The sequence below is a fragment of the Solanum dulcamara genome, chromosome 1 (assembly GCF_947179165.1).
Source record: "Solanum dulcamara chromosome 1, daSolDulc1.2, whole genome shotgun sequence".
NCBI classification, from domain to species: Eukaryota; Viridiplantae; Streptophyta; class Magnoliopsida; order Solanales; family Solanaceae; genus Solanum; species Solanum dulcamara.
The window spans coordinates 24,765,451-24,786,337 of record NC_077237.1 but is presented as its reverse complement, the minus strand read 5'-3'; positions in this window follow the sequence as shown (position 1 = coordinate 24,786,337).

Here is a 20,887-nt window from a genome sequence, read left to right as displayed (position 1 = left end):
TCTTACATTCTTAAGCTACTTGAGTTCATACCAAGCTTATAAAGAAAGAATAACATAGGTTCATAAAATAAGACGAGATTACGAACCTAGGAGGAGAAAAAGAAAGTGACATATGGCAGCAAGAGAGAGTGCCACATGGTAGAAGCTGGAAGTGCCATGTGGCAGCAGCTGAAGCAAGGGGGTGGACCCCATCTGACACATGGCAGCCCATGGGTGGAGGAGGGGGTGTGTTTGCCCAATAAGGGATTGACACATGTCACCACTTAGGGGTTAACATGTGTCACCCCCCTTAAGGTGGCATATATATATGTTTTATGACTCATTAGTTTCATCTTTATCCTTTACTCATTCTTATCCCAAGAAAATTCTTGAAAAAAGGAGGAGAGAAACTCTAGCTAGAGAGAGATAGAGCCATGGTTTTGGGAGGAGAAAAACGAGGGTATGAAGGTGTTATTAATGTAAATTTATGGTTTCAATCAGCCCCAAAAGGATAGCAAACAGCCATGAATTTTCAGCAGCGCTAGAAGAGCTTACGAGGCAAGTTTTGGCGATTTTTGGCGTGTTTCGGATAAGGTAAGGATTTCCCATTTAAATTGGAGTTTATGATATTTTTATAAAGTATATTACATGTCTTAAATAAAGTTGTAAGTGGAAAAATTGCATAAATATGCTTGATGTTAGAAATAAACTAAATTGAAGTCGTTATAGTTAAATCGAAGTCGGGTAGTGTGTTGTGATTATAGTGCTGTGATTTCAGCTGATAGGGTTTCGTGGTGAAGGGATGGAAAGTTTTTAAAAAGGGCATGGGTTCTTATGGTTGAAGCCACACGACCCTCCATTTCATATTGTTAAAGGTTTTACGAAATAAAGATTAAAAACTCTATTTTGGATTCGTAGTTAAGCGAGTTGTTTGAAGTTTGTATTATGTAAAGTTGAAGTGACTTACTTGTAAATATGCTGATGGATTTTGTTTTTGGTATGGTAGTTGATATGTTAGCCGAGTTGAAATTTCGGGGATGTTGAAGTTATAGGGGAGATGTTGTCCAATTTTTGATAACTTCGGAGCTTGTAATAAGCTAGTTAAGGGAAATGGATAAGGAAATGATTCCTATGGATATGTGGTTGTAGATTTGGAAATTGGAAAGTGAAAGTTTATTAATCTTAGTATTACTCTCATGTTAAATAGGTTCAAAAAAAGATGAGGCGAACGTGGTTAAGAGTAATCCATAAGAGGTATGTGAAGCTACCTTTTTTCTCTTGGCATATTTTTGGCATAGGTATGTAAAGCTGCCCCTTCCTTCTCTTGGCATGTTTTAAGATAAGTATTACCTAATATAAGGTTTGGGGTTTATCCCATCCATAAAGCTCCGAGCATAATTTATGACTCTAATATACTTCCTAATGTTAAAACTTCCATAATAATGGAGCTATGGCTCTCAAGCCTTCTATATGATGGAGAATAGTAAAACAAATGTGAAGCTATCTTCCTTTCTTTGTCATGGTCTTTATGAAACAAATATATGATTTTTATATGCTTCCAAGTAAGTTCCTATTCTTAGATCCACTTGGATATCCAATGTTTTAGATTTCCAAAGGTTCTATTTTGATGCAATCCATAGTAACATTCAAAAGGTACTTGATATGGCGCTTGTCTTTATTTTTGAATGATAACTCATTTTGATCATTCCATAGAGTCTAAAATATGATTTAAATTGCATTTAGTTTCTCACTACTCTACTCGTGGATGCCTCAATGCTTCCTTTACTAAGCTCAGGCCAGAACATACATGATTGTGCATACTTCTCTGCCTTGTCTGCCGTGCCTCGACGTGAGGAGGCAGGTATGCCCTGTACATAGGTTATGAGTTATGTTGTGTCATGTACACATATGTTGATATCCAATGATGTGATATGATATCATATGATATGGCCATCTGATATGATATGATCTTTTATGGAGATATTCCCTATTCTGGAGTATTATTGTGCTGTGGCGCCGGTGATGAGATGGCGACCACGTTTTGTTCACCGCATCCTGTAATAGGGCCGGATATGACATATGTTTTTCTACATGCATTATCAGGGGTTGTGATAAGCATTTTGATATTTCTAGATATTTCGTTCATTTGTTTTGCACATTCTATTCTGGTGATGACTTTATTTATTATAGCCCATGCTTTACATATTGGGTATATTTTCCATACTGAACCCCTTTCTTTGGGGGCTGCGTTACATGCCCGCAGGTACAGATGCTCATTTTGCCAACCCGCTTGCTTAGGACATCCACTCTGTTGTTTGATGGTGCTCCTTTATCCGGAGCCCTATTTTTGTAGTAACTTTTCTGTTGCATATTTGTACATGTTGGTCAACGGTATGACGGAGACTTATCCCATCATATGATTAGGCTATCATTCTGTAGAGGTCTATAGACTTGTGTTGTGGTTTCTGTATATGTTCTAGGGGTCCTGTATATGTGTTCTGGACTTTTATGTTCCGTGACGGCCTTAACGTCCTTCGTGTGCTACATCTGCTTTCATATGCTCCTTAGCGACCTCTTTTGATTTCTACATTTGTTTTTTCTACTAACATGCTAAGTGGTACTAAGGGTACGTATGGTTGCCCAGCTCGGGCACTAGTCAGCCATGATAAAAGTGGTATCTAAGCGGTCCTTCTTTGGAGTGTCTACAGACCGTGTCTAGTAGATTCTTGTTTATCAGTGTGTTACGCGCCACATCTATAAACAAGAGGCTATAGGATATTTAGGATGTTACCTTTCTTTCATATCTAAGATCGTGCGATAGATATGAGTCATAGAAAAACTCCTTATACTAACCTTGGATGTTAACAGAAGGATGACAGCAATGGAAGGAAGTGATTGACGATATTAGAAGTCACAAGGCACGCAGGTAAGCAAAGGCACAAAAGATATCTGTTGGGTAAGGTATTGAAGTAGAAATAAAATGTAAAGTTGTAAATTGAAAGTAAGAGTAGAAAGGAAAGCATAACAGGGGAAGTTCCAGTGGACATACGAGGTAAGTCCATTTTCATACTGTTGATTGTGGGCGCCCTATGTGGCTGCGATATGATGTGATATAATACATATATATGTATCTTTATACATGTTGGCCCTGTGAGACATTGTTGGTATTTTCTGCATGCAGTTTGAGATAGTAAGAAATACAGAGGAAACTCTGCCCAAATTTTCCTAGAAATAAAAAGAGAATGAGATACAGGGATGTAGTATGTCTTAAAATGTCATGCCCACAATAATAATGAGATTTGGCTAAACCACGAGTATGGCTGACCTCGAAAAATAAGTTAATTGTTGAATTGATGTCAATAGAAACTAGGAGGTCAATATTGATATGGTAAACCGAAGTTGGAAAAGACTTATTACCCTAGGGAGATGATTTAGAGAAGACTGGTAGTTCTAGATAAAACAATATATTAAGGCATCGGCGGAATTGATACACAAGGATAAACTATAACTAAAAGGAGTAACGGTATGATTAAGACAAGAGTGCAACGGAAACAAAATTGTGATGGATATGAAGTATTAATAGGACAGCTTGGGAGATATTAAGGATAAGACTAACTGAGAAGGGTAAGTAACCCATAGTAAGAATCATGAAAAAGGTTAAGAAGTGTTATACAATGGGGTGGAATACGAACAGGATATGATGTGAATATAACGAGGATCGTTATGAAAATAAGTAAAGCCTAGTGAGAAAGTGTCTAGTGATAGGACGTGGTCCATATAATAAGAATATAAGGGTAAGTGTGAAATAGAAAAGCGGGCTAGGGAATAAATTAGAAAGACTTATCAAGTTCTATAGGGAAAGTTGCGAATAAACATTATGCGATAACAGAAATGATAGTGAGCATAAGGAAAGAAAGAGTAACTGAAAGGAGTAAGTAAGAAGAAAGCGAGATGACAGTGTAACAATAGGTCATGACATGTGTAGCCATAGATACGAATGCTAAAAGTGATGGAACTATGAAATACCTAGTTGTAGAAGGATGAGCAATGAGATAGAATGGTTGCTAGGGAATGATTGGTATGATACAAATAAATATGGATGGACAGAATATGTTTTGGAAATGAGAAAAAAGGATTATGTAGAAGTAATGCGTTCTGAATAATACAGAAGTAGTATAAGATCCCTCTTGTGCGGAATAAAAGATAGACATAGATGGGATAAATAATAAAAGAAATTTATGGAAGCACCCAAGATAGATATGATTAAATGAATGCAGATACGGAACAAAAGGGAACGTACAATATGAACTTAAAAGTGCAATACGACTACATGGTTATAAGGTAAGGCCTTGATTGAGGCAAACTTGGTATGTTGTTGAGAAAATTAAAAGCTGGTGTTGGGTACACAGTAAGGTCAAGGAGTATAAGGTATAAAGGGTGGTGCGTGTACACAACGTCGCCCCGACAATAGTGGAATCCTTAAGAGATAAAGATGTTAAACTTAAGGAATAAATGGTGCAATATACATTCATCCCAAGAAATAAAGGATATAGGTTGGGATTAAGCTACTCATGCTAGAGAACCTTGGATAATTATCTTCGGAATACAAATATTGCCTAATTGAAATTGGAATGACTAAAAGTGCTAGTTAAGTTTTGATAAAGATAAGGGGAGTGTGGCCTTGGATGAGTTGTTCCATGGGTCACATCACATAAGTACAGATCTATAGATGAGATATCGCAATATATATGGAAAGCTTCTCATCGCTTCATGACTTAGTCAAGATTTCGTACGTATAGAATCAAGTTATAAAGGATGAAGAAAGAGATGGAAATGATACGGTATCAAGAGGATTGGGAAAAGAGATTGGATGAGTTTTGAGATTGGACAAAGGTATAAGTACCCCCCCTCCTTAAGGGGGGAAGCGGGTGAAAAGAATTCAAGGGAAAGATGGAAACAATGGATACTATAATATAGCGGACATAGATGTTTAAACTTTAAGAAGATCCCATGCTGAAGCAAGTTAGAAGGGTTGAAATCCAACAATAATGGGATAGAAGTCAGAATGGTATTTAAGGTGGTGTCAAGAAGTTTTTGGTAAAACCCTGCACGACATAACATTAGAAGATGGGTGTGTATAAAAAAAATAAAGGGTACGACCAGGGAAGGGTATCGAATAACTCAAGAGACCGTGTGAAGGATAACAATACCATGCGGGGTCAAAAGCCAAGATGTTGGCTATAGCATTGGTCACAAATTATGTTGTAATAGATAAATAATTAAGGAAAAGGGACACCAAGCCTCCTATGATTGGAAGTGAGAAGAGTAAGGAGTGAATAAAAGAAAAGAAAGAAGTATGATAAGATGGGACAAGCGAGTTTCAATGTGAATAAGATAGGTGAAGCAGAATGAACCCGGAGATGAAAAGAATACGTCTACCTCATACAAGTTGTACCGGCATGGTTATGCAACCTATGAATATGTATATGTTACTTATAGGTCCAAGTGAGTAAGTACGTGATAAAAGGAATAAGGGTTCAATAAGGACAATACAGTTATAATATTTTGGATATGCTATAGAGAGGTAGAGAAGAGATATCCATACTTGTTCCCTATATCAAAAGGTAGTCTAAACTCCTAAAAGGATTGGAAGACAACAGTTATAGAGAACTCCCAAAAATCCTTGTAAAACCCTATAAGACGAGTTAACATTCGAGGACGAATGTTCTAAAGGGGGGAAGAATGTTATACCCCGTACTTTTATACCTTGAAAGGTTCTTAATCTTCTTAGAAGTCACCATGGAGCCGGATAATCTATAACACTACCAAACAACTCTAAGAAAGGGAGAATGTGACACCCCATAGTAGGGCAGATTGGAAATATGGTTATAAGAATCTGGAAGAAGGTGGATGCCAAGTAATTAGTCGTAGGACTCGACTTATGTATGTAAGCTACCAACTTGAAAATCTTACATTCTTAAGCTACTTGAGTTCATACCAAGCTTACGTAGCAAGGATTACATAGGTTCGTAAAGCAAGGCGAGTTTACAAACCCGCGAGGAGGAAAAGAAAGTGACACGTGGAAGAAAAAGAGAGTGACACATAGAAGCATCTAGAAGTTACATGGTAGAAACTGAAGCAAGTGGGTGGACCCCACCTTCCATGTGGCATCCCATTGGTAGAGAAGGGGGTGCATTGGCCCAATAAGGGCATGACACGTGTCACTACTTAGGAGTTGACACGTGTCACCCCCAAGGTGGAATATATATATATATATGTTCTATGACTCATTAGTTTCATTTTTATCCTTTAGTCATTCTTATTCCAAGAAAATTTTAGAAAAAAGGAGAAGAGAAACTCTAGCTAGAGAGGGAGAGAGTCACGGTTTTGGGAGGAGAAAAAGGTAAGTTCTCCAAATATTTTCTGTAAATTAATTATATAGGATATACCAAGAGGGTATGAAGGTGTTATTTATGTAAGTTTATGGTTTCAAGCAGCCCCAAAAGGATAGCAAACAGCCATGAAGTTTCAGCCGCGCTAGACGAGCTTCTGAGGTGAGTTTTGGCGAGTTTCGGACAAGGTAAGGCTTTCCCATTTAATTTGGAATTTATGATGTTTTATGAGTTATATTACATTTCTTAAATAAGATTGGAAGTGTAAAAATTGCATAAGTATGCTTGCCGTTAGAAACGAACTAAATCAAAGTCGGATAGTATATTGTGATTGTGGTGCTGCGGTTGCAACTAGTTTGGTTGTGTGGTGCAGGGATTGAAGGTTTTTTAAAAAGAGTGTGGGTTCTTCTAGTTGAAGCCACATGACCCTCCATTTCATATTGCTAATTGTTTTACGAAATAAAGATTAAAAACTTTATTTTGGTATCGTAGTTAAGCGAGTTGTTTGGAGTTTGTATTGTGTAAAGTTGAAGTGATTTACTTGTAAATAAGCTGCTGGTTGTTGTTTTTGGTATGGTTGCTGATATGTTGGCCAATTTGAAATCTCGGTGATGTTGAAGTTATAGGGGAGATGCTGTCTAATTTTCGGTAACTTTGGAGCTAGTAATAAGCTAGTTAAGGGAAATGGATAAGGAAATGATTCCTATGGATATGTGGTTGTAGAGTTGGAAATTGGAAAGTGAAAGGTTAGTAATCTTAGTATTACTCTCATGTTAAATAGGTTCAAAATACGACGAGGCGAACGTGGTTAAGAGTAATCCATAAGAGGTATGTGAAGCTACCTTCTTTCTCTTGGCTGTTTTTGGCATAGGTATGTAAAGCTACCCCTTCCTTCTCTTGGCATGTTTTGAGATAAGTATTATATGATGTAAGTTTTGGGGGTTATCCCATCCATAAAGCTCCGAGCATGATTTATGACTCTTATCTACTTCCTAATTTTAGAACTTCCATAATAATAGAGCTATGGCTCTCTTCTATATGATGGAGAGTAGTAAAAAAATGTGAAGCTATCTTCCTTTCTTTGGCATGGTCTTTATGAAATAAATATATGATTTTTATATTCTTCCAAGTAAGTTCCTATTCTTAGAGCCACTTGGATGGCCAATGTTTTATATTTCCAGAGGTTCTATTTTGATGCAATCCATAGTAACATTCAAAAGGTACTTGATATGGCTCTTGTCTTGATTTTTGAATGATAGCTCATTTTGATCATTCCATCGAGTCTCAAATATAATTTAAATTGCATTTCGTTTCTCACTACTCTACTCGTGGATGCCTTAATGCTTCCTTCACTGGGCCTGGGCCAAGAGATACATAATCGTGCATACTTCTCTGCCTTGTTCTCCGTGCCCCAATGTGATGGGGCAAGTATGCCCTGTACATGGGTTGTAGAGTTATGTTGTGCCATGTACACATATGTTGATGTCTGATGATATGATCTGTGATGCAAATATTCCCTACTCTGGAGTATTGTTGTGCTGTGGCACCGGTGATGGGATGGCGACCACATTTTGTTCACCGCATCCCATAATGGGGCCGAATATGACATAAGTTTTTCCGCATGTATTATCAGGGGTTGTGATAAGCATTTTGATATTTCTGGATATTTCGCTCATTTGTTTTGCACATTCTGTTCTGGTGATGACTTTATTTATTATAGCCCATGTTTTACATATTCGGTATATTTTCCATACTGACCCCCTTTCTTTGGGGGCTTTGTTACATGCATGCAGGTAAAGATGCTCATTTTGGTAAACCGCTTTCTTAGGACATTTACTCTGCTGTTTGACGGTGCTTTTTTATCTAGAGCCCTATTTTGGTACTAATTTTTTTGTTGCATATTTGTACACGTTGGTCAAGGGTATGACGAGGCCCTGTCCCATCATATGATTAGGATATTATTCTATAGAGGTATGTAGACTTATGTTGTGGGTTCTGTATATGTTCTAGGGGTCCTGTATATGTGTTCTGGACTTTTATGTTCCGTGACGGCTTTAACGGCCTTCGTGTCCTACATCTGCTTTCATATGCTCCTTAGCGACCTTTTTTGATTTCTACATTTGTTTCTTCTGCTAACATGCTAAGTGGGGCTAAGAGTATGTATGATTGCCCAGCTCGGGCACTAGTCATGGCCTACGGAGTGGGTTGTGACAAGTTGAGTAGTTCTGATGATGGTGGTATGGTTGTCCATAAAGGGTCTGAATCATCTTTGGTGGTAGATGTTAAGTCAAAGCAAGACCTTTACCCAACAATAGTAGAGTTGAAAAGGTTGGTAAAGGAAAAAAATAGAAGAGGTCTTTTCACAAAGGGGAGATGGAGTACTTCACTACTAAGGCCGATTATGTGTTTCGGATGTGGATGGACTAAGGAGTTTAATTTTGATACTTTATTCATCCAGGTTCGATGAAAATATACCGAGACTTAAAGGAGATTTATTGGTGGAATGACATGAAGAAGGACATAGCAAGGTTCATGGACAAATGTTTAATGCAACAAGTTCAGGCCGAGTATCAAAGGTCGGGTGGCCTAGCCCAGGACATTGAAATTCCTTCTTGGAATTGGGAATACATGAATATGGATTTTGTAGTGGGTTTGCCTCATACACAAAAATTTCATGATTCGATTTGGGTGATTGTTGATAGAATGACAAACTCGGCTCACTTCCTACCAGTCAAGACATTTTACAGTGCCGAGGATTATGCGAAGTTCTATATTCAGGAGCTGGTGAAGTTGCATGATGTACCATTGTCGATTATTTTGGATTGTGGTACCCAATTCACTTCCCTCTTTTGGAGATCATATCAAAGGGGTCTTGGTACCAAGGTGAAGCTAAGCACCACATTTTATCCTCAAACCAATGGATAAGCCGAATGGATAATTCAAATAATATAGGATATGTTAAGGTCTTGTGTGTTAGAGTTCAAAGGAATTTGGGATAATCATCTACCACTTATCGAGTTCGCCTACAACAATAGCTACCACTCAAGGATTGAGATGGCACCATTTGAGGGATTGTATGGGAAATGATGTAGATCTTTGGTTAGTTGGTTCGAAGTAGGCGAGATGACCTTGTTGGGTCCTTATTTTGTTCTTGATGCTTTGGAGAAGGTGAGATCCATTAGAAAAAGGTTAAAGATGTCACAAAGTCATCAAAAGTCCTATTTTGATACTAGGAGAACGGATCTTGAATTTAATGTGGATGATTGGGTATATTTGAAAGTTTCACCCATGAAGGGTGTAGTTCGGTTTGGTAAGAAAGGGAAATTGAGCCCTAGGTATGTAGGGCCCTATAGAATCTTGAAAAATGTTGGCAAGGTTGCTTATTAGTTGGAGTTGCCTTTGGAAATTACTATGGTTCATTTGGTGTTTCATGCGTCTATATTGAGAAAATGTGTGGGTGATCCTAGTTGTATTGTCCCATTGGAGATAGTGAATGTTGAGGAAAAGTTGACCTATGAAAAGGTCCCGGTTAGGATTTTGTATTGGCAAGTTATGAGATTGAGGAGCAAACAAGTTGCATCCGTGAAAGTCCTTTGGAGGAATCAACAAGTTTAAAGCGCTACATGGAAAGCAAAATCGGATATGATGAAATGATACACTCTTGTTTTTCATTCTACGGAAGCCTAAGGTACTAAGTAATTCATTCTCAAGTGTTTAGGACTCCTATGTTTCAGTTTTCCTAAGCCATCATATGCATACTTTTTCATAAAGTTGAATTTTAAAGCCATGTTTTATGCTAAGTTTAAATATCTGATGTTTTATGCATTTCAAGTGTCAACTGTATTCATTTTGGGTTTCTATTCCTTGTATCGTGCTCTTTTGTATGATAATGATTTTCATTTGAGGACGAATATTCCCAAGGGAGAGATACTTTAAGGCTCTGAAAACTTGGAAAGTCCTAAAAAGAGGAACAAAGAATGAAAGTACAGATAAATGTAGAAAACTGGCACCAAGTGTCGACCAAGGAGAGCCATCACGGGCCGTGGTATGCACCACGCCTCATGGTGAGCCACTGTGGAGCTGATTCAGAGACTCATACCTATAGGAAAAGGACCACAGACCGTGGTGAGCACTACGAGCCATGAAGCCCTTCATGGTGATCCCTCCCTTAAGGCCCAAGAATGCCTTCTAAGGCGAGGACCATGGAAGAACACCACGGGATATGGAAACCTACACGGACCATGATGTATTTCCATAGTGGTCACTCTGCTGGCCCTCCTACAAGACCTACACGACAGCCGCATTTCACAGATCGTGATGCCCTCCATGAACTGTGAAGGTCTCTATGGAGGAAGTTTGACTCTCCCAGCAGACTTACAAATCCTTTTCCCCAAGTCTTTTACCAAGGACACCATTACAGGCCGGGGTGAGCACCGCAGACTGTGAAGGGTCCTCGTAAAGCTAGTTTGGCCAGATTTAAAAAGGGGCATTTTAGTCTTTTCTTGTAGTTTAATATTGAAGTGTGGTAATTTTGGGGGCTGAATTGACCCTATCTAAATCCCTAAAACTCTTCCAAACACTTCATTCTTTCACTTAAACTCAAGCATACAAATTCTCTCCTTTTAAGTTCTCCGAAGGGTTTCCAAGCCAAGGCTAGAGTTTTCACTTCAAGGTTCTTCAAGTCTCCATTACTTTCAAGCTTGCACTAAGGTTTTATTTCCAAAAGTATATGGGTTTCATTCATGGGTTCTTCCACCTATGGATCCCAAGTGATTTCTAAACTCAATATTTTAATTTCAAATGATAAAATCTTATGGGGTTTTATATAATGATTCCAAATGCATAGATTATTGTCTATTTGAAGTTTATTTACCTATATTGGTTTATATTGACTCTCAATTTCATGAAATGGATGATTTATCAAGGTCTTTATATGAAGGCATGGAAGTAGACTTAAAGTGAATTGGTGGGTTATTTTAAGATATTTTAATTAATGCATTTCCATTACTCTCATCCATGCTAGCATTGTTTTAAATGTATTTGAAGGTTGAATGAAATGAACACCAGCTAGTTTCAATATGTTAAAGGAATTAATTAAAAGCTTTGACTCCAAAATGAAAGTTTATGAAAGAAAAATATTTATGATTAAATGGAGTCTTATGATATGAAAGATTGATTGAATAATGATGAAAGGGCTTCTTAGCCAAAGAATGGATTCTATGTGATAAGGAAAATTCTCACATATTTGAATCAAATGAAAGGTTTTAATGAGTTATTCTACGTAATGATGATTTAATGTCTAAAGTTATATTAATGTTTATGTTATTATGATATTTAAATGCTATTCTGTGGGATTTGACCTAGCACCGAATATAGCATATAGATGGGGAATCGACCTAAGGGGTCCTTAAATAAAGTCTCATATTGCATTAATCATGCGCCAACATAGGAGCCCTTGTAGGCTTAGGCTAGTGGATCCACAAATAGCCTTTAAAGTTAAAGTTAAAGAAATGATTAAAGTTGACGGAGTTCAACCCGGCAAGTAGTCTCCCTGTGCAAACGTAGGGGGTTATGTTGCATTTCATGTAATAGCTCGCATGGTCTTAAATGTCGGTTATGGTCATTTTCCTACAAAATGAATGTTTAAAGGTTATTCACATGAATATTTATGCATGCATTGCACTATGTTTCATATTACACAAATGTTCTAATGTTTCTCAATGTTCATGCATGCCTAAATACTTAGTCGTGTCACGTCTAAGCCCTAGGCTTGGCTCGTGATAGTACCTTTTGCGCAAACCCTAAGCTATTCTCGCAAGTCCTTCACGGTTTGGAGTGTTGTAAATCTATATTAGTGGTGATCTACATACAGGGGAAGCCTATGGGTCAACGTGTGTATTCTTGAGTTCATTTATGAAAGTAAGCATTGTCTTACATCATCTATAATCCCTTGAAATTATATTCATAATTATGAGTAAGATTTTATCACGACCTAAGTTGTCAAGTCATGATGACACCTACTATAACCCATTAGTAGGTAAGCCAACCCGTAACCTGAAACGGCAAGTAATGGATTTTAAGGATAGAAACTAAACCAGAGTAATTATTTTAAAGACATACAAGATAGATAAGCGGCAAGAAGAAAAAATATACATATACAAATTGATCCATCACAGAACTGGGAAGTCACAAGTACGGAGCTGACTAAATAAAATAGTACAATTTCCAAAAGTGGACCCCAAAAGTAAGTCTTGTCTAAAAAAAAAGACTACTCAAATATATATAGATGGAGACTGGAACAGTACAAAACGCCAAGTACTCACTCCCTCTTCGGATCAGGCTGGTGCAAGCTCGAATCAATATAGGCCAGTGGTGCTCAAATCTCCATTCGAAATAGATGCAGAGTGTAGTATAAGTACCAAAACAATAGGTACCCATAGGCATCATAGGTCAACTGAGCTTGAAAAGTAAAAGCAATATGAAAAGAAGGAATAGAATAGAATAAAGGCTGAGAGCGGAAGTCTAAAGTAGAGTAATGTAATGCACATGAGTGGAAAAATATCCTAACTAAAGTTATCTACTAGCTAACTATAACTAACTAGAACACCATAAGCCCAGAAGGTACACTCGTGCACACGTTTAAATAAAAAACCCGAATCGACCCCCATAAGCCCGATGGGTACACATAATAGCTATAACTACCAAGAGCTGAACCAAGAACTCAAAAATGTTGGGACTAACCCAACCACCACCCACACCAGGTACAGCTCCAGACCTTCATGCCATGCTCACCCAAATTTTAGCGGCTATAAGGGAAACACGGCAGGCACCCGCCCCATCCCTAAAACCATCTCCAATTCAAGCTCTCACAGCGTAGGGTCAGGCTGCAGTTGTGTCACGCCCTGGGAGGGTACCCTAGGCGTGGCCAGCACTCAAAAGCTATTTCTGACCTTCAAGCAAACCACCTGATTCAGTCATACTATCATTCAATCACATTCACTCAAAGGAGGGTTCAATCATAACATACTATTCACAATATGGGGGCCGAAGTCCAAACATTATCAACTCAACAAAACAAGTATAATAGGACTCCTCAAGGTAACAGTCCAACCTCCCCACACTCTAGTATATGAAGCCTCTATCAAAGTCTAGGAGGTGCCAATGACAAGCCCATGGCTACCAATAACAAAATAAGGAGATAAAACGAAACTATACATGTAGCTCAAGATCCTTCAGAAACTAGGAGGACTCACCAAGTAGCTGGAAGTGTGTGGATAATCAACGGTGCACCGGTTGATGATCTCTGGTACCTATCTCTGCATCATGAAATGATACAGTCCAAATGGCGTTAGTACGTGGGATGTACGAGTATGTAAAATAGTTGGATGAAACAAACATCAAGAAAACATCAATATCAACTCAGGATCTCAACTCATATATATATACATAACAACTCACTCAAGTATCCCAAGTCTAACAAGAAATGGTTTAGACGGGACCAATCACAAGCCACTCAACACAACTAACTCGAAGTACTATCAAGACCTAAATGGGAGTTTCTCTTATCCAACAACCATCACCTATGAGCCAGTGATAGTATAACAATCAGACGTTGTTGCCACGTCCGTCCATGCCTTTCCAGGGCATGAACGCCTCCCTAATCATGGATACCATCGATTAGTCAAGTTCTATCATTTTAGGACAATAAAATGGGAAACATCCAACTTTAACGGTTCGATCCCATGGGAAGCATCCGACTTTAACAGTTCCATCCCTACCTACGTTGGCGGTGTAGTTTCTGGGGTTCGAGTATGGACTATACTCTTACCCGCTTCGGTGATCGATACTCCTCCCATGACTCCATGCTCATAAGACTCCCTCCAATCATCTCAAACAAGCCCTCATGGCTAGTTTCATATGGGACATTGCCAACTCATCAACTCTATTCTCATTTTAACTCAATTAAGTCATAATGGCAAGTCCCATTTAGGGCCTCGTCCACTCGTCAATTCTATCCTCCAATCAACTCAATCAAGCCTCATGTAGATAAGCATTTATAACCTCTCCTTAGGACTCATCACAACTCTAACGCTTTAACCCAACAATTCAAGTAGAATAGCACATTTAAGAAAATTAACTTATGCATCATTTAACAAGTCATCTCCATCAACTCATACTAACATGAAGGTTTTAGGAACTTCTTAGCTCAACAAAATCAACACCAATAAAGTCAAATTAATAGGAGACAAAACTCATTCAAACATAAGTCATACCAAGAAACTCCATTCTCATGGACCTCTAACCTCAAAGCAAGAGTAGGGCACATGGGTGGACTCAACCCATGTTTTGGATAGCCTTACATACCTTAGTGAAGACTTGGAGAAAACCTTGATGTCAGGTCTTCAATGGAGAACTCGAATCTTGGAGCTCTTGGAGGCAATTCCTTGTTAGAAATGGAAAAGAAGAAGAAGAGAGAGAGAGAGAGACTCCTAGGGCTTTTAAAGAGAGAGAGAGGGCTGAAAATATATTCCCAAATTGGTCAAGGATGATACATATATAATTTGGGACAATTTCCAAATTGCCCCTTCTCAAAAGTTCTGAAAAATAGGCTAAAACGCTCCTGGCGCGATAGTGGCGCGTCGCGCCATTGCAGCGCCAGGTCGATTATGCCTAAAACCTGCATATCTGTTAGTGGCGCGCTGCGCTAAGGACCAAACTACTGAGGCACATTCTTGGCGTGATAGTGGCACATCGCGCCCTTACAGCGCCAAGGCCATATTTTCTAGGTTCTGGAAATTGGCTTGAAAAACCCTAAACACCTCATAGTGGCGCGCCGCGTCAGGAGCCAAATTACAGAGGCTTGTTCCTGGAGCGATAGTGGTGCGTTGCGCCACTGCGGTGCTAAGACCAGATTCCCAGCAGTTGCACCCCAGGCCTGGAATTCCTACCGTGCTAGTTTGCCTTAGGATCGTCATATCTTTTGACTCCAAACTCCAAAAATTACCTTTTCGGTGGCGTTGGAAAGAAGACTCGACGAACTTTAATTTAATAGGTCGTGGGCCACCAAGATTGTCATCTTTCAAGAGATAGGTTCATTAGAAGTAAACCCCTTTAAACGAACTCATCCTAAAACTTAGCCACGACGAACCTTTGGATTTGATTTGGTCCTAGGGGTCCTTCACGACCCCACATCACCTCTAACGCTGCTCAATTTGTCAAAGACTCATCTGAACTCATGCAAATGCTCCATAATACTCGAGTTTAACCCTACCCTAATACAAGAAGGGTCCGAATCTTAGGAAAAACTTTGAGGGGTGTTACATTATCTCCCCCTTGGGATCATTCGTCCTCGAATGACGAGTGACCAAGAATAGACTCGGGGTACAAATCACAATCAGAATTCAGTCAATCAACCAATCAATTTCTCAAACAAATTATCAATCAAACTCATAATGCGCAAACAAATTCAAGTCAAGGAAATAAACATTACCTTCAACATTCTCGTCAGTAGGCACGAATAGATGTGGATATTTAGATTTCATGGCTTTCTCTGCTTCCCATGTGGCTTTCTCAACTAATTGGTTTCTCCATAGGACTTTGATTGAGGCGATCTCTTTGTTCTTCAACTTGCGAATTTGGCGATTAAGAATTTAGACTGGAACCTCTTCATAGGATAAGCTATCCTTAACTCCAATACTATCAATAGGGACTACCAACGAGGGATCGCCTAAGCACTTCTTCAACATCAAAATGTGGAATAACGGATGAATAGAGGCTAGCTCTGAAGGTAACTCCAACTCATAAGCAACACTTCTAATCCGTCTCAAAATCTTGTAAAGACCAATATATTGAGGACTAAGTTTCCCCTTCTTTCCAAACCTCATGACGCCCTTCATGGTGACACCTTCAAGTATACCTAATCACCCACCTCAAACTCCAAGTCTCTCCTCCTCACATTGGTGTAAGAATTTTGGCGACTTTGGGCTGTCTTTAGCCTATCTTGAATAGATCTCACCTTCTCCATGGCTTGGTGAACAAAATCAGGCCCAATCAACTTGAATTTACCCACCTCAAAACACCCAATAGGTGATCTACACCTCCTCCCACACAAAGCTTCATAAGGAGCCATTTGAATGCTTGCATAATAGCTATTATTATATGCAAACTCTATGAGAGGTAAGTGATCGTCCAAATTTCCTTTAAAGTCAAGCACACAAGCTCTCAACATATCCTCCAACGTCAGAATGGTGCACTTCGTTTGGCCATCCGTCTGGGGATGAAAGGTCGTACTAAGGTTCACATTTGAACCCAGTCCCTTCTGAAAAGATCTCCAGAATTGAGAAGTGAATTGAGCTCCTCTGTCCGAGATGATGGACAAGGGGACTCCATGCAGTCTGATGATCTCTTGAATGTATAACTTTGCATAATTTTCTGCGGTGTTAGTGGTCTTAACTGCCAAGAAGTGAGCTGATTTCGTTATTCTATCCACAATTACCCAAATGGAATCGTGTTGCTTTCGGGACCTCGACAAGCTTGTAATAAAGTCCATGTTGATCATCTCCCACTTCCATTCTGGAATGTCTATATTTTGAGCCAAGCCACATGGCCTTTGATGCTCAACTTTCACCTATTGGAAATTCGGACACTTGGAAATGAATTATGCAATATCTCTCTTTATCCCACTCCACCAATAGATTTCTCTCAAGTCATGATACATTTTCGTAGAGCCTGGATGAATAGAGTATCTAGAACTATGCACTTCGACCATAATCCTCTCTTGAACATCATTGACATCAGGCACACATAATCTATTTTGGTACCTCAACACACCATCTCCCCCTTTGGTAAAAACCATCACTCCTTATTTGTGAACAACTTCCTTCAATCGAAGAAGAATGGGATCCTGATCTTGTTTCTCCTTTACTTCTGCCACGAGTGAGGACGTAGACACATCCTGAACATTAACTCTACCTTCATTGTTCTCTTCAAGACTAACTCCCAATCGAGCTAATATGTGCACCTCTCTAGCCAATTCTTTCCTTCCCTCCTCTATATGGGCAGTGCTACCCATAGACAACTTGCTAAGAGCATCAGCAATAGCATTAGCTTTACCTAGATGGTAAAGGATGCTCATATCATAGTCTCTGAGTAGCTCGAGCCATCTCTTCTGCCTCAAATTGAGTTCCTTCTGGCTGAAGACGTATTGTAAGCTCTTGTGATCGGTGAATACATCAACATGCACTCCATATAAGTAGTGGCGCCAAATTTTAAGGGCAAATACCACAGCTGCCAGTTCAAGGTCATAAGTTGGGTAATTCCTCTCATCAACCTTAAGCTGTCTTGAAGTATAGGCTATCACCTTCCCTTTTTGCATCAACACACAGCCCAAATCAACTCTAGATGCATCGCAATAGATTAGAAAGCCCTCTGTTCCATCAGGCAAGGTTAGAACAGGAGCAATGGTTAGCTTGGTCTTCAACTTCTAGAAACTCTCCTCACAAGCATCGGACCATTGGAACTTAGCCTTCTTTTGGGTCAGCTTGGTCAATGGTGATGATATGGATGAGAATCCCTCTACAAACCTTCGATAATACTTGGCTAAAACCAAGAAGCTCGTTATCTCTGTCGGGGATGTAGGTCTGGGCCAATTCTTCACGGCTTCAATCTTCTGGGTGTCAACCTAAATACCATCTCCAGATATGATGTGGCCTAAGAAAGCCACTGATGCAAGCCAAAATTCACATTTGGAGAACTTTGCATACAATACCTGCTCTCTCAAAGTTTGTAAGACGACTCTAAGATAATGGGCGTGCTCCTCTTTATTCTTGGAGTAGACCAAAATATCATCTATGAATACAATCACAAACATATCAAGATATGGTTTAAACACTTGGTTCATGAGATCCATAAAAGCTGTGGGGGCATTAGTCAACCCAAAGGACATAACCAATAATTCAAAGTGGCCATAACAGGTCCAAAAAGCGGTCTTCGGAATATTACACTCCCTCACCTTTAACTGATGGTAGCCCGATCTTAGGTCTATCTTTGAGAAACAAGTGGCACCCTGAAGTTGATCAAACAAATCATCTATTCTAGGGAGAGGGTACTTGTTCTTTATGGTGACCTTGTTTAGCTGCCTGTAATCAATGCATATCCTAAGGTACCCATCTTTCTTTCGCACAAATAGGATCGGAGCACCCCACGGTGAGACACTCGGCCTAATAAATCCCTTATCTAACAAGTCCTTCAACTATTCATTCAACTCTTTCAACTCAGCCGGAGCCATTCTATATGGAGGGATTGAGATAGGCTGGGTATCAGGAAGAACATCAATCCCAAAGTCGATCTCCCTATCAGGAGGGACTCCGGGCAGGTCTTCAGGAAAGACTTCGAGAAACTCATTGACAATCGGGACCGATTCGAGGGATGAAGACTCAACATTGTCATCTTTCACTCAGACAATGTGATAGATACACCCTTTTGAGATTAGCTTCCTGGTCCTAAGGTAAGAAATAAACTTACCCCTAGGAATAACAGGACTACCCTTCCACTCTATCACAGCTTCATTTGGGAATTTGAACTTAACAATTCGAGTCCTACAATCAATAGAGGCATAACACACATAAAGTCAATCCATGCCAAGGATCACATCAAAATCGACCATGTCCAACTCAATTAAGTCGGCCAAGGTGTCCTTGTGATGGATTGACACAGTGCAATCTCTATAGACTTTCTCAGCTAAGACAGGATCACCGATAGGAGTAGCTACGCAAAAAGGCTCACGAAGATATTCAGGAACTTTATTGAATTTACTAGCCACATAAGGAGTCACAAAAGATAGGGTGGCACCTGGATCCATCAATACATAACAATCAAGAAAAGAGACTCGCATCATACCCGTTACAACGTTTGGAGAGTTCTCCTGATCTTGATGACTACTCATGGCATATAGGCAGTTGGTACCTCCACTTGTACCTAAAGTAGTACCCCTCTGATTACCTCTAGCCGGCGGTGCGGTGGCAGAATGCTGGACTCTATTTCCCCTATTGGATACTCCCTCTGGAAATAGTCCATTTGGCCATATTTATAACAACCAACCCTTCCCGCTCTGCATTCTCCCAGGTGGAGCCTACCACACTTGCCGCATGGTGGCTTCCCTCTCGAGCCTTGACTTACGCTGGCCTGGGATTGAGAACCCTGGGGTCTGAGATTTTGGCGACTCTATCCCTGCCGATCATACTTGTTCTGCGGCATAGATGCACTAGCGGTGGATGAGGTATAGTTGGAAGGCCTCTTCTGGAGGAAGGACCTGTTGCCCTTATTCTGCCTCTATTCATTCTCATGGCCCACTGATTTTACCTTCTTGCTTAGATACTTCTCTCTGTATATTCTCTTCTCATCCTCCACCTGTTGAGCATACACCATTAATCTGGAAATATCCATATCCGAGATCAACAATGCTGCATTCCCTCTTCACATGCCTCCCTAATTCGTAGACGAACTTCCTTATCTTTGACCTCACATATGGGATCATTTCTGGAGCATACCTGGACAACTGGATGAACTTCAGGCCATACTCCTTAACTGTCATACCCTCCTATTTCAGATTCACAAACTCTTCCACCTTCGCTTCCCTCAATTCTCAGGGAAAGAAGTGGTCGAGAAAGACTCCCTCAAAATCATCCCACCCAACATCCTCATCCCTACCTTGCTCCCATTGGTTATACCAGATGTTTGCCACATCCTTGAGTTGATAAGACACCAACTCAACCCCCTCAATTTCCGTAGCATGCATAGCTTTTAGAATTTTCCACATCTCATCAATAAAGTTTTGGGGGTCTTCATCAACCTTAGAACACATGAATACTGGCGGATTCATCCTCAGAAAGTCTCTAATTCTAGTGGCAGCAGACTGCTCTTGGAAACTAGATCTAAGAGTCGGCGAACTCTGGTTATAATTCTGGGCAGCCATTAATTACATGAGCATTGCAATCTCCCCATAAAATTCTGCCTCTGATGTGGGTGCAGGCGGGGTAGCAGGCACTTGAGGCGCCTCCGTATACCTTGCAGGTCAGTCTCTAGCCCTTGCCGAGCGCACCTCAGACTGGGGCATCCCTGTATTATCGGCATTCCTCTGGCTAGCAGTATGTTTTGGAGACACTATCTGTAACGTATAAGCGCATAAATTATAAGGGAAGTTTCATAGAGTTTAACTCCATAGCACGAATTCAGAGTATGAAAGAAGGGAAACAATTCCTAATGTCCTATAGCCTCCTGCTTATAAGTGTGGTGCATAACACACCCATAAGTAAGACTCTACTAGACATGGCTTCATAGAATTCCTAGGACTCTTGAACTCTGTGCTCTGATACCATGTTTGTCATGCCCCGGGAGGGTACCCTAGGCGTGGTTGGCACTCGAAAGCCATTTCTAACCTTGAAGCGAACCACCTGATTCAGTCACACTATTATTCAATTATATTCACTCAAAGGAGGGTTCAATAATAACATACTATT